Source organism: Somniosus microcephalus, chromosome 8, assembly GCF_052327205.1.
Source record: "Somniosus microcephalus isolate GS21.2 chromosome 8, FLI_Smic_1.0, whole genome shotgun sequence".
Classification (NCBI taxonomy): domain Eukaryota; kingdom Metazoa; phylum Chordata; class Chondrichthyes; order Squaliformes; family Somniosidae; genus Somniosus; species Somniosus microcephalus.
In genome coordinates this window covers 272,665,961-272,678,248 of record NC_140994.1, presented here as the reverse complement: position 1 = coordinate 272,678,248, position 12,288 = coordinate 272,665,961, and the positions used below count along the sequence as shown (strand labels likewise).

The following is a 12,288-nucleotide window of genomic DNA, read 5'->3' as shown; positions in this document are numbered from 1 at the left end:
TGTCCCCCGTCGCCTCTCCCTGTGCCCCCCATCTCCTCTCCCCGTGGCCCCTGTCTCCTCTCCCCGTGTCCCCCGTCTCCTCTCCCCGTGTCCCCCATCTCCTCTCCCCATGTTCCCTGTCTACTCTCCTCGTGTCCCCCGTCTACTCTCCCCCGGGTCTCCTCTCTCCTCTCCCCGTGGCCCCCGTCTCCTCTCCCCGTGTCCCCCGTCTCCTCTCCCCGTGTCCCCGTCTACTCTCCCCCGGGTCTCCTCTCTCCTCTCCCCGTGTCCCCCGTCGCCTCTCCCTGTGCCCCCCATCTCCTCTCCCCGTGGCCCCCGTCTCCTCTCCCCGTGTCCCCCGTCTCCTCTCCCCGTGGCCCCCGTCTCCTCTCCCCGTGTCCCCCATCTCCTCTCCCCGTGTCCCCCGTCGCCTCTCCCTGTGCCCCCCATCTCCTCTCCCCGTGGCCCCCGTCTCCTCTCCCCGTGTCCCCCATCTCCTCTCCCCATGTTCCCTGTCTACTCTCCTCGTGTCCCCCGTCTACTCTCCCCCGGGTCTCCTCTCTCCTCTCCCCGTGGCACCCGTCTCCTCTCCCCGTGTCCCCCGTCTCCTCTCCCCGTGTCCCCCGTCTACTCTCCCCCGGGTCTCCTCTCTCCTCTCCCCGTGTCCCCCGTCGCCTCTCCCTGTGCCCCCCATCTCCTCTCCCCGTGGCCCATGTCTCCTCTCCCCGTGTCCCCCGTCTCCTCTCCCCGTGTCCCCCGTCTCCTCTCCCCGTGTCCCCCGTCTCCTCCCCCCGTGTCCCCTGTCTACTCTCCCCTGGGTCTCCTCTCCCCGTGGCCCCCGTCTCCTCTCCCCGTGTCCCCCGTCTCCTCTCCCCGTGGCCCCCGTCTCCTCTCCCCGTGTCCCCCGTCTCCTCTCCCCGTGTCCCCTGTCTCCTCTCCCTGTGTCCCCGTCTCCTCTCCACGCGTCCCCGTCTCCTCTCCCCGTGTCCCCCGTCTCCTCTCCCCGTGGCCGCTGTCTCCTCTCCCCGTGTCCTCTGTCTCCTCTCCCCGTGTCCCCTGTCTCCTTTCCCCCGGGTCTCCTCTCTACTCTCCCCATGTCCCCTGTCTCCTCTCCCCGTGTCCCTGTCTCCTCTCCCCGTGTCCCCGTCTCCTCTCCCCGTGTCCCCGTCTCCTCTCCCCGTGTCCCCGTCTCCTCTCCCCGTGTCCCCCGTCTCCTCTCCCTGTGTCCCCGTCTCCTCTCCCCGTGTCCCCCGTCTCCTTTCCCCCGGGTCTCCTCTCTAATCTCCCCATGTCCCCTGTCTCCTCTCTCCGTGGCCCCTGTCTCCTCTCCCCGTGGCCCCCATCTCCTCTCCCCGTGGCCCCCGTCTCCTCTCCCTGTGGCCCCCGTTTCCTCTCCCCGTGTCCCCTGTCTCCCCTCCCCGTGTCCCCCGTCTCCTCTCCCCGTGTCCCCCGTCGCCTCTCCCCGTGCCCCCCATCTCCTCTCCCCGTGGCCCCCGTCTCCTCTCCCCGTGTCCCCCGTCTCCTCTCCCTGTGTCCCCCGTCTCCTCTCCCCGTGTCCCCCGTCTACTCTCCCCCGGGTCTCCTCTCTCCTCTCCCCGTGTCCCCCGTCGCCTCTCCCTGTGCCCCCCATCTCCTCTCCCCGTGTCCCCCATCTCCTCTCCCCGTGTCCCCCGTCCCCTCTCCCTGTGTCCCCCATCTCCTCTCCCCGTGTCGCCCGTCCCCTCTCCCTGTGTCCCCCGTCTCCTCTCCCCGTGGCTCCCGTCTCCTCTCCCCGTGTCCCGCGTCTCCTCTCCCCATGTCCCCCGTCTACTCTCCCCGTGGCCCCTGTCTCCTCTCCCCGTGTCCCCCATCTCCTCTCCCCGTGTCCCCCATCTCCTCTCCCCGTGTCCCCCGTCTCCTCTCCCCGTGTTCCCCGTCTACTCTCCCCGTGGCCCCCGTCTCCTCTCCCCGTGTCCCCTGTCTCCTCTCCCTGTGGCCCCCATCTCCTCTCCCCGTGTCCCCCGTCTCCTCTCCCCGTGGCCCTCGTCTCCTCTCCCCGTGGCCCCCGTCTCCTCTCCCCGTGTCCCCTGTCTCCTCTCCCTGTGGCCCCCATCTCCTCTCCCCGTGTCCCCCGTCTCCTCTCCCCGTGGCCCTCGTCTCCTCTCCCCGTGTCCCCCGTCTCCTCTCCCCGTGTTCCCGTCTCCTCTCCCCGTGTCCCCCGTCTTCTTTTCCCCGGGTCTCCTCTCTACTCTCCCCGTGTCCCCCGTCTCCTCTCCCCGTGTCCCCCGTCTCCTCTACCCGTGGCCCCCCTCTCCTCTCCCCGTGTCCCCCGTCTCCTCTCCCCGTGTCCCCCGTCTCCTCTCCCCGTGTCCCCCGTCTACTCTCTCCGTGTCCCCCGTCTCCTCAACCCGTGGCCGCTGACCCCTCTCCCCGTGTCCCCTGTCTCCTTTCCCCCGGGTCTCCTCTCTACTCTCCCCATGTCCCCTGTCACCTCTCCCCGTGTCTCCCGTCTTCTTTTCCCCGGGTCTCCTCTCTACTCTCCCCATGTCCGCTGTCTCCTCTCCCCGTGTCCACTGTCTCCTCTCCCAGTGTCCCCCGTCTCCTCTCCCCATGTCCCCTGTCTCCTCTCCACGTGGCCCCCGTCTCCTCTCCCCGTGGCCCCCGTCGCCTCTCCCCGTGTCCCCCAGCTCCTCTCCCCGTGGCCACGTCTCCTCTCCCCGCGTCCCCGCCTCCTCTCCCCGTGTCCCGTCTCCTCTCCCCGTGTCCCCCGTCTCCTCTCCCTGTGTCCCCGTCTCCTCTCCCCGTGGCCCCTGTCTCCTCTCCCCGTGGCCACCGTCTCCTCTCCCCGCGTCCCCTGTCTCCTCTCCCCGTGGCCCCCTTCTCCTCTCCCCGTGTCCCCCGTCTCCTCTCCCCATGGCCCCCATCTCCTCTCCCCGTGTCCCCCGTCTCCTCTCCCCGTGGCCCCCGTCTCCTCTCCCCGTGTCCCCTGTCTCCCCTCCCCGTGTCCCCTGTCTCCTTTCCCCCGGGTCTCCTCTCTACTCTCCCCATGTCCCCTGTCTGCTCTCCCCGTGGCCCCCGTCGCCTCTCCCCGTGGCACCCCTCTCCTCTCCCCGTGGCCCCAGTCTCCTCTCCACGTGTCCTCCGCCTCCTCTCCCTGTGTCCCCTGTCTCCTCTCCCCGTGTCCCCCGTCTCCTCTCGCCGTGGCCCCCGTCTCCTCTCCCCGTGTCCCCCGTCTCCTCTCCCCGTGGCCCCCGTCTCCTCTCCCCGTGTCCCTGTCTCCTTTCCCCCGGGTCACCTCTCTACTCTCCCCATGTCCCATGTCTCCTCTCCCCGTGTCCCCCGTCTCCTTTCCCCCGGGTCTCCTCTCTACTCTCCCCATGTCCCCTGTCTCCTCTCCCCGTGTCCCCCATCTCCTCTCCCTGTGTCCCCGTCTCCTCTCCCCGTGGCCCCCGCCTCCTCTCCCCGTGGCCCCCATTTCCTCTCCCCGTGTCCCCTGTCTCCTCTCCCCGTGTCCCCCGTCTCCTCTCCCTGTGTCCCCGTCTCCTCTCCCCGTCTCCTCTCCCCGTGTCCCGTGTCTCCTCTCCCCGTGTCCCCCATCTCCTTTCCCCCGGGTCTCCTCTCTACTCTCCCCATGTCCCCTGTCTCCTCTCCCTGTGTCCCCCGTCTCCTCTCCCCGTGTCCCCCGTCTCCTCTCCCCGTGGCCCCCGTCTCCTCTCCCCGTGTCCCCCGTCTCCTCTCCCTGTGTCCCCCGTCTCCTCTCCCCGTGTCCCCCGTCACCTCTCCCCGTGTCCCCCGTCTCCTCTCCCCGCGTCCCTGTCTCCTCTGCCCGTGTCCCCTGTCTCCTTTCCCCCGTGTCTCCACTCTACTCTCCCCATGTCCCCTGTCTCCTCTCCCCGTGTCCCCCGTCTTCTTTTCCCCGGGTCTCCTCTCTACTCTCCCCATGTCCCCTGTCGCCTCTCCCCGTGGCCCCTGTCTCCTCTCCCCGCGTCCCCCGTCTCCTCTCCCCGTGTCCCTGTCTCCTTTCCCCCGGGTCACCTCTCTACTCTCCCCATGTCACCTGTCTCCTCTCCCCGTGTCCCCCGTCTCCTTTCCCCCGGGTCTCCTCTCTACTCTCCCCATGTCCCCCATCTCCTCTCCCCGTGTCCCCCGTCTCCTCTCCCCATGGCCCCCGTCTCCTCTCCCCGTGGCCCCCGTCTCCTCTCCCCGTGTCCCCCGTCTCCTCTCCCTGTGTCCCCCGTCTACTCTCCTCATGTCCCCCGTATCCTCTCCCCGTGGTTCCCGTCTCCTCTCCCCGTGTCCCCCGTCTCCTCTCCCTGTGTCCCCCGTCTACTCTCCTCATGTCCCCCGTATCCTCTCCCCGTGGTTCCCATCTCCTCTCCCCGTGTCCCCCGTCTCCTCTCCCCGTGTCCCCCATCTCCTCTCCCCGTGGCCCCCTTCTCCTCTCCCCGTGTCCCCCATCTCCTCTTCCCGTGTCCCCCGTCTCCTCTCCCCGTGGCCCCTGTCTCCTCTCCCCATGTCCCCCGTCTCCTCTCCCCGTGGCCCCCGTCTCCTCTCTCCGTGTCCCCCGTCTCCTCAACCCGTGGCCGCTGACCCCTCTCCCCGTGTCCCCTGTCTCCTTTCCCCCGGGTCTCCTCTCTACTCTCCCCATGTCCCCTGTCACCTCTCCCCGTGTCTCCCGTCTTCTTTTCCCCGGGTCTCCTCTCTACTCTCCCCATGTCCGCTGTCTCCTCTCCCCGTGTCCACTGTCTCCTCTCCCAGTGTCCCCCGTCTCCTCTCCCCATGTCCCCTGTCTCCTCTCCACGTGGCCCCCGTCTCCTCTCCCCGTGGCCCCCGTCGCCTCTCCCCGTGTCCCCCAGCTCCTCTCCCCGTGGCCACGTCTCCTCTCCCCGCGTCCCCGCCTCCTCTCCCCGTGTCCCGTCTCCTCTCCCCGTGTCCCCCGTCTCCTCTCCCTGTGTCCCCGTCTCCTCTCCCCGTGGCCCCTGTCTCCTCTCCCCGTGGCCACCGTCTCCTCTCCCCGCGTCCCCTGTCTCCTCTCCCCGTGGCCCCCTTCTCCTCTCCCCGTGTCCCCCGTCTCCTCTCCCCATGGCCCCCATCTCCTCTCCCCGTGTCCCCCGTCTCCTCTCCCCGTGGCCCCCGTCTCCTCTCCCCGTGTCCCCTGTCTCCCCTCCCCGTGTCCCCTGTCTCCTTTCCCCCGGGTCTCCTCTCTACTCTCCCCATGTCCCCTGTCTGCTCTCCCCGTGGCCCCCGTCGCCTCTCCCCGTGGCACCCCTCTCCTCTCCCCGTGGCCCCAGTCTCCTCTCCACGTGTCCTCCGCCTCCTCTCCCTGTGTCCCCTGTCTCCTCTCCCCGTGTCCCCCGTCTCCTCTCGCCGTGGCCCCCGTCTCCTCTCCCCGTGTCCCCCGTCTCCTCTCCCCGTGGCCCCCGTCTCCTCTCCCCGTGTCCCTGTCTCCTTTCCCCCGGGTCACCTCTCTACTCTCCCCATGTCCCATGTCTCCTCTCCCCGTGTCCCCCGTCTCCTTTCCCCCGGGTCTCCTCTCTACTCTCCCCATGTCCCCTGTCTCCTCTCCCCGTGTCCCCCATCTCCTCTCCCTGTGTCCCCGTCTCCTCTCCCCGTGACCCCCGCCTCCTCTCCCCGTGGCCCCCATTTCCTCTCCCCGTGTCCCCTGTCTCCTCTCCCCGTGTCCCCCGTCTCCTCTCCCTGTGTCCCCGTCTCCTCTCCCCGTGTCCCCTGTCTCCTCTCCCCGTGTCCCCCATCTCCTTTCCCCCGGGTCTCCTCTCTACTCTCCCCATGTCCCCTGTCTCCTCTCCCTGTGTCCCCCGTCTCCTCTCCCCGTGTCCCCCGTCTCCTCTCCCCGTGGCCCCCGTCTCCTCTCCCCGTGTCCCCCGTCTCCTCTCCCCGTGTCCCCCGTCTTCTCTCCCCGTGTCCCCCGTCTCCTCTCCCCGTGTCCCCCGTCTCCTCTCCCCGCGTCCCTGTCTCCTCTGCCCGTGTCCCCTGTCTCCTTTCCCCCGTGTCTCCACTCTACTCTCCCCATGTCCCCTGTCTCCTCTCCCCGTGTCCCCCGTCTTCTTTTCCCCGGGTCTCCTCTCTACTCTCCCCATGTCCCCTGTCGCCTCTCCCCGTGGCCCCTGTCTCCTCTCCCCGCGTCCCCCATCTCCTCTCCCCGTGTCCCTGTCTCCTTTCCCCCGGGTCACCTCTCTACTCTCCCCATGTCCCCTGTCTCCTCTCCCCGTGTCCCCCGTCTCCTTTCCCCCGGGTCTCCTCTCTACTCTCCCCATGTCCCCCATCTCCTCTCCCCGTGTCCCCCATCTCCTCTCCCCGTGTCCCCCGTCTCCTCTCCCCATGGCCCCCGTCTCCTCTCCCCGTGGCCCCCGTCTCCTCTCCCCGTGTCCCCCGTCTCCTCTCCCTGTGTCCCCCGTCTCCTCTCCCCGTGTCCCCCGTCACCTCTCCCCGTGGCCCCCGTCTCCTCTCCCCGTGTCCCCGTCTCCTCTCCCCGTGTCCCCCGTCTCCTCTCCCCGTGTCCCCCGTCTCCTCTCCCTGTGTCCCCCGTCTCCTCTCCCCGTGTCCCCCGTCACCTCTCCCCGTGTCCCCCGTCTCCTCTCCCCGCGTCCCTGTCTCCTCTGCCCGTGTCCCCTGTCTCCTTTCCCCCGTGTCTCCACTCTACTCTCCCCATGTCCCCTGTCTCCTCTCCCCGTGTCCCCGTCTCCTCTCCCCGTGGTCCCCTTCTCCTCTCCCCGTGTCCCCCGTCTCCTCTCCCCATTTCCCCTGTCTCCTTTCCCCCAGGTCTCATCTCTACTCTCCCCGTGTCCGCTGTCTGCTCTCCCTGTGTCCCCCATCTCCTCTCCCTGTGTCCCCGACTCCTCTCCCCGTGGCCCCCGTCTCCTCTCCCCGTGTCCCCCATCTCCTCTCCCCGTGTCCCCCATCTCCTCTCCCCGTGTCCCCTGTCTCCTCTCCCCGTGTCGCCCATCTCCTCTCCCCGTGTCCCCTGTCTCCTCTCCCCGTGTCCCCTGTCTCCTCTCCCCGTGTCCCCCATCTCCTCTCCCCGTGGCCCCCGTCTCCTCTCCCCATGGCCCCCGTCTCCTCTCCCCATGTCCCCCGTCTCCTCTCCCCGTGGCCCCTGTCTCCTCTCCCCGTGTCCCCCGTCTCCTCTCCCCGTGGCCCCTGTCTCCTCTCCCCGTGTCCCCCGTCTCCTCTCCCCGTGTCCCCCGTCTGCTTTCCCCCGGGTCTCCTCTCTACTCTCCCCGTGTCCCCTGTCTCCTCTCCCCGTGTCCCCTGTCTCCTTTCCCCCGGGTCTCCCCTCTGCTCTCCCCATGTCCCCTGTCTCCTCTCCCGGTGGCCCCCGTCTCCTCTCCCCGTGTCCCCCGTCTCCTCTCCCCGTGGCCCCTGTCTCCTCTCCCCGCGTCCCCGTCTCCTCTCCCTGTGTCCCCCGTCTCCTATCCCCGTGGCCCCCGTCTCCTCTCCCCGTGTCCCCCGTCTCCTCTCCCTGTGTCCCCGTCTCCTCTCCCCGTGTCCCCGTCTCCTCTCCCCATGTCCCCCATCTCCTTTCCCCCGGGTCTCCTCTCTACTCTCCCCATGTCCCCCGTCTCCTCTCCCCGTGTCCCCCATCTCCTCTCCCCGTGTCCCCCATCTTCTCTCCCCGTGGCCCCCGTCTCCTCTCCCCGTGGCCCCCCTCTCCTCTCCCCGTGGCCCCGTCTCCTCTCCCCGTGTCCCCCGTCTCCTCTCCCCGTGGCCCCTCTCTCCTCTCCCCGTGTCCCCCGCCTCCTCTCCCTGTGTCCCCAGTCTCCTCTCCCCGTGTCCCCCGTCCCCTCTCCCCGTGTCCCCTGTCTCCTCTCCCCGTGTCCCCCGTTTCCTCTCCCCGTGGCCCCCGTCTCCTCTCCCCGTGTCCCCCGTCTCCTCTCCCCGTTGTCCCCGTCTCCTCTCCCCGTGTCCCCCGTCTCCTCTCCCCGCGTCCCCGTCTCCTCTCCCCATGTCCCCTGTCTCCTTTCCCCCGGGTCTCCTCTCTACTCTCTCCGTGTCCCCTGTCTCCTCTCCCCGTGTCCCCTGTCTCCTTTCCCCCAGGTCTCCTCTCTACTCTCCCCATGTCCCCTGTCTCCTCTCCCCGTGTCCCCCGTCTCCTCTCCCCGTGTCCCCCGTCTCCTCTCCCCGTGTCCCCCATCTCCTCTCCCCGTGTCCCCCATCTCCTCTCCCCGTGGCCCCCGTCTCCTCTCCCCATGGCCCCCGTCTCCTCTCCCCATGTCCCCCGTCTCCTCTCCCCGTGGCCCCTGTCTCCTCTCCCCGTGTCCCCCGTCTCCTCTCCCCGTGGCCCCTGTCTCCTCTCCCCGTGTCCCCCGTCTCCTCTCCCCGTGTCCCCCGTCTGCTTTCCCCCGGGTCTCCTCTCTACTCTCCCCGTGTCCCCTGTCTCCTCTCCCCGTGTCCCCTGTCTCCTTTCCCCCGGGTCTCCCCTCTGCTCTCCCCATGTCCCCTGTCTCCTCTCCCGGTGGCCCCCGTCTCCTCTCCCCGTGTCCCCCGTCTCCTCTCCCCGTGGCCCCTGTCTCCTCTCCCCGCGTCCCCGTCTCCTCTCCCTGTGTCCCCCTGTCTCCTATCCCCGTGGCCCCCGTCTCCTCTCCCCGTGTCCCCCGTCTCCTCTCCCTGTGTCCCCGTCTCCTCTCCCCGTGTCCCCGTCTCCTCTCCCCATGTCCCCCATCTCCTTTCCCCCGGGTCTCCTCTCTACTCTCCCCATGTCCCCCGTCTCCTCTCCCCGTGTCCCCTGTCTCCTCTCCCAGTGTCCCCCGTCTCCTCTCCCCGTGTCCCCCATCTCCTCTCCCCGTGTCCCCCATCTTCTCTCCCCGTGGCCCCCGTCTCCTCTCCCCGTGGCCCCCCTCTCCTCTCCCCGTGGCCCCGTCTCCTCTCCCCGTGTCCCCCGTCTCCTCTCCCCGTGGCCCCTCTCTCCTCTCCCCGTGTCCCCCGCCTCCTCTCCCTGTGTCCCCAGTCTCCTCTCCCCGTGTCCCCCGTCCCCTCTCCCCGTGTCCCCTGTCTCCTCTCCCCGTGTCCCCCGTTTCCTCTCCCCGTGGCCCCCGTCTCCTCTCCCCGTGTCCCCCGTCTCCTCTCCCCGTTGTCCCCGTCTCCTCTCCCCGTGTCCCCCGTCTCCTCTCCCCGCGTCCCCGTCTCCTCTCCCCATGTCCCCTGTCTCCTTTCCCCCGGGTCTCCTCTCTACTCTCTCCGTGTCCCCTGTCTCCTCTCCCCGTGTCCCCTGTCTCCTTTCCCCCAGGTCTCCTCTCTACTCTCCCCATGTCCCCTGTCTCCTCTCCCCGTGTCCCCCGTCTCCTCTCCCCGTGTCCCCCGTCTCCTCTCCCCGTGTCCCCGGCTCCTCTCCCCGTGGCCCCTGTCTCCTCTCCCCGCGTCCGTGTCTCCTTTACCCCGGGTCTCCTCTCTCCTCTCCCCGTGTCCCCTGTCTACTCTCCCCGTGTCCACCGTCATCTTTCCCCCGGGTCTCCTCTCTACTCTCCCCATGTCCCTCGTCTCCTCTCCCCATGTCCCCCGCCTCCTCTGCCTGTGTCCCCTGTCTCCTCTCCCCGTGTCCCCCATCTCCTCTCCCCGTGTCCCCCGTCTCCTCTCCCCGTGTCCCCCATCTCCTCTCTCCGTGTCCCCCGCCTCCTCTCCCTGTGTCCCCTGTCTCCTCTCCCCGTGTCCCCCGTCTCCTCTCCCCGTGTCCCCCATCTCCTCTCCCCGTGTCCCCAGTCTCATCTGCCCGTGTCCCCCATCTCCTCTCCCCGTGTCCCCTGTCTCCTCTCCCCGTGTCCCCCATCTCCTCTCCCCGTGGCCCCCGTCTCCTCTCCCCGTGTCGCCCGTCTCCTCTCCCCATGTCCCCCGTCTCCTCTCCCCGTGTCCCCTGTCTCCTCTCCCTGTGTCCCCCATCTCCTCTCCCTGTGTCCCCGTCTCCTCTCCCCGTGTCCCCGTCTCCTCTCCCCATGTCCCCCATCTCCTTTCCCCCGGGTCTCCTCTCTACTCTCCCCATGTCCCCCGTCTCCTCTCCCCGTGTCCCCTGTCTCCTCTCCCAGTGTCCCCCGTCTCCTCTCCCCGTGTCCCCCATCTCCTCTCCCCGTGTCCCCCATCTTCTCTCCCCGTGGCCCCCGTCTCCTCTCCCCGTGGCCCCCCTCTCCTCTCCCCGTGGCCCCGTCTCCTCTCCCTGTGTCCCCCGTCTCCTCTCCCCGTGGCCCCTCTCTCCTCTCCCCGTGTCCCCCGCCTCCTCTCCCTGTGTCCCCTGTCTCCTCTCCCCGTGTCCCCCGTCCCCTCTCCCCGTGTCCCCTGTCTCCTCTCCCCGTGTCCCCCGTTTCCTCTCCCCGTGGCCCCCGTCTCCTCTCCCCGTGTCCCCCGTCTCCTCTCCCCGTTGTCCCCGTCTCCTCTCCCCGTGTCCCCCGTCTCCTCTCCCCGCGTCCCCGTCTCCTCTCCCCATGTCCCCTGTCTCCTTTCCCCCGGGTCTCCTCTCTACTCTCCCCGTGTCCCCTGTCTCCTCTCCCCGTGTCCCCTGTCTCCTTTCCCCCAGGTCTCCTCTCTACTCTCCCCATGTCCCCTGTCTCCTCTCCCCGTGTCCCCCGTCTCCTCTGCCTGTGGCCCCCGTGTCCCCTGTCTCCTCTCCCTGTGTCCCCCGTCTTCTTTCCCCCTGGTCTCCTCTCTACTCTCCCCATGTCCCCTGTCTCCTCTGCCCGTGTACCCCGTCTCCTCTCCCCGTGTCCCCCATCTCCTTTCCCCCGGGTCTCCTCTCTACTCTCTCCCTCTCCCAGACTGTCTGGACTGGGGCATTGACCCAAGACCCTCCCACTCTGTAGGTGTTTACCAATTGACCCAAAATTTTCCTCCGGTGACAAAATCATTCTTTCCCAATCTCCAGTATTGACATTTTCTGTTAATTGATAAATATTATCGATAGGAATCAATGACCAGAGGGGGAAATGAGGATAGTTTTTTTACACAGCGAGTTGTAATCTGGAATGCGCTACAAAATTAGGGCACATGGAATTGGGGGTAATATACTAGCATGGATTGAGAATTGGTTAACAGACAGAAAACAAAGAGTAGGGATAAATGGGTCTTTTCCAGGATGGCAGGCTGTGACTAGTGGGGTACTTGGGCCCCAGCTATTCACAATCTATATCAATGATTTGGATGAGGAGACTAAATGTAACATTTCCAAATTTGCTGATGATACAAAGCTAGGTGGCAGTGTCAGTTGTGAAGAGGATGTGAAGAGACGTCAAGGGGATCTCGACAGGCTCAGTGAGTGGGCGAGAACATGGCAGATGGAATATAATGTGGATAAATGTGAAGTTATCCAATTTGGTAGAAAAAACAGAAAGGCAGAGTATTTCCTAAATGGTGAAAGATTGGGGAATGCAGATGCTCAAAGGGACCTGGGTGTCCTTGTACATGAGTCACTGAAAGTCAATGTGCAGGTGCAGCAAGCCATTAGGAAGGCAAATGGTAAGTTGGCCTTCATTACAAGAGGATTTGAGTCCAGGAGTAAAGAAGTCTTACTCCAGTTATATAGGGCCTTGGTGAGACCACACCTGGAGTACTGTGTACAATTTTGGTCTCCTTACCTAAGGAAGGATATACTTGCCATAGTGGGAGTGCAACGAAGATTGATTCTTGGGATGGCGGGACTGTCGTATGAGAAGAGATTGAGTAAACTAGGCCTGTATTCTCTTGAATTCAAAAGAATGAGAGGAGATCTCATTGAAGCATATAAAGTTATGGCCATTCAGGACTGAGATGAGAAGAAATTTCTTCACACAGAGGGTGGTGAATCTTTGGAATTCTCTACCCCAGAGGGCGGTGGAGGCTCAGTCATTGGGTATATTCAAAACAGAAGTTGATAGATTTCTGACTAGTAAGGGCATCAAGTGATAAGGCGATAGGGCTGGTGAATGGAGTTGAGGCAGAAGATCAGCCATGATCTCATTGAATGGCGGAGCAGCCTCGAGGGGCTGAATGGCCTACTCCTGCTCCTATTTCTTATGTTCTTATGCCTGAAAGGACGGTGGAAGCAAATTCAATAATAACTTTCAAAAGGGAATTGGATAAATACTTGAAGGGGAAAAATTTGTAGGGCTATGGGGAAAGAGCAACAATAACAACTTGCATTTATATAGCGTCTTTAACGTAATAAAACGTCCCAAGGAACTTCACGAGCGCGATTATTAATTGACACTGAGCCACACAAGGAGATATTAGGACAGGTGATCAAAAGATTAGTCAAAGAGGTCGGTTTCAAGGAGCGTCTTAAAGTGAGTCGGCAAGAACATAAGAACATAAGATGTAGGAGCAGGAGTAGGTCATTTGGCCCCTCGAGCCTGC

General features: G+C 65.9%; 1 protein-coding gene across 2 annotated transcripts in view; it reads left to right on the top strand.

Annotated features, from left to right (window-relative positions):
- The window catches only part of LOC147114407 (15-hydroxyprostaglandin dehydrogenase [NAD(+)]-like), a 131,424-nt gene that overhangs the window by 98,680 nt on the left and 20,456 nt on the right, over positions 1–12,288 (top strand). The window lies entirely within an intron of this gene.